The sequence below is a fragment of the Cryptotermes secundus genome, unplaced genomic scaffold (genome assembly GCF_002891405.2).
Source record: "Cryptotermes secundus unplaced genomic scaffold, Csec_1.0 scaffold180, whole genome shotgun sequence".
Lineage (NCBI taxonomy): Eukaryota > Metazoa > Arthropoda > Insecta > Blattodea > Kalotermitidae > Cryptotermes > Cryptotermes secundus.
In genome coordinates this window covers 4,085,469-4,087,114 of record NW_019718619.1, presented here as the reverse complement: position 1 = coordinate 4,087,114, position 1,646 = coordinate 4,085,469, and the positions used below count along the sequence as shown (strand labels likewise).

Here is a 1,646-nt window from a genome sequence, read left to right as displayed (position 1 = left end):
AATAATAATAATAAAAATACTGTCGAAATCACAAATTTATGAAACCACGGATATGTGTTTGGGGTCAATACTTTTCCCTAGCCATGCCCCCAAAATCGTTATGAAAGCTAACTGTATTCTCATGCATTGATTATTAATTGCTGTTGAACCTAAACAGTGGTTATGAACTCGTGTGCAGCAATTACGAAAATAACAAATTTAATTTCTGAAGGGCTCTTTTCAAATAATAACGATCAAATTACATTCCTATGAACGTAGACTTGTTTTAAAATACCACGTACTCTTCTCCCATGATTTGTGAGAGTGATTTTTTACATTTATTTCCATTTTTGGGTTTCAGTTGTCTATATAATAGCTTCAGGGCCGGAGTAAGAGGGGTGATTGTGGCGATTGCCCCGGGACCTCCCGCAAAACAGAAATACTCGTTTAATTCACAGATTTTATTGAAACTTTTGATTCTCTGAAATCACGAGAAGTTATTTTGTATTTTTAGATACTTCAGTGTATAAGAATTACCATAAACTAAATTGGTTGCTACTGATAGGGGACTCTGCATTTTGATGACGTCGCAGCCTTCACAACTGCAAATCCGGCTGTGTATGTTCTCAGTTGGACGACTGGGGTCCTCAGTGAGAAAATTATGCCAGACTGTCGCAGTAAATGAAAAGAAGTTCACGAAAGTGGAAACTAAACAAGATAGCAATCTACAGTTTTGGAAACTTACCGCGTTGAAAGGTTTCTGAACGTGTCTTAGATGCAGCGCCTGAAACTGCTTAGTACATTTGTTTTCTTCCTGAAGTTTCAAAAGCCGAATTCCTGAAAAGCGAAATAAACAGCATTCAACTCCATAGACTTTCTCTTTATAAAGCTGATAGTCGGTGACATGATCAATAAACTGTTCGAAGGAACCCGAAGATACATTTCCATATTCAGAAAAATCCTGGCGAACGCCTTATTTATTTTTTATGTTGAGGGGTTGATGGCTCCTGCGGGGGGTTACCCCAAGACTGAGGCTTACTCATTGACTGTTCATGGTTCCCTTTACAGCGTAGCGCAGCCACTCCCCATGCCTGGATGCCGTTTTCATCAGTGAAAATATGAGCAACCAGCAAGTCAGAATGATGTTGCGCAACATTCATGACTATTATCAAAATTAACCGAACTCTGAAACTGATTGAAATCGCAAGTCGAGTGTGGAAGAGCCGATTGGGCTTCGTTCTGAAAGTGAATCTCTGTAGCGTGAATAATAATAATTATCATATTTTCCTGAAAATGTACCCGGGAACACCATTCATAATAACCAAATGTGTCTGGTAGACACATGTTTAAATGCCGAGGATAAATATTTCATATACTGGTATAAGAAGCCGTAAGTGTGAGATATAACGAACCCAAACCCACTTGTAGAACGTTCGGTTACAGGATATGCTTGTTTCCTTAGCTTCCGGATATGAAACCTATGCAATGACCCGTGAAGACCCTCTCCACTGCCGTCTGCGCAACTCTCCCTTGTGCAACAGCCCCAACTCGATTGGAGATCTGATGCTCCCTTGTCACGCACTGGTGCCAGAAGTAGGACCTACTGAGATATAATGAGAAAGATTACCCATGCATCACACAGTCAGCAACAAATGAGAATCATTTTG

General features: G+C 40.0%; 2 protein-coding genes across 3 annotated transcripts in view; one reads left to right on the top strand and one right to left on the bottom strand.

The window, feature by feature from the left end:
- LOC111861889 (homeotic protein ultrabithorax) overlaps positions 1–1,646 on the top strand; it is a 744,815-nt gene that overhangs the window by 252,526 nt on the left and 490,643 nt on the right. The gene's annotated exons all lie outside the window — the stretch shown is intronic.
- The window catches only part of LOC117282131, a 92,227-nt gene that overhangs the window by 42,578 nt on the left and 48,003 nt on the right, over positions 1–1,646 (bottom strand). Inside the window, exon 3 of the transcript XR_004512762.1 lies at positions 725–816. The gene's annotated coding sequence lies outside the window, so the exon portion shown is untranslated. The remainder of the gene's footprint in view (positions 1–724; positions 817–1,646) is intronic.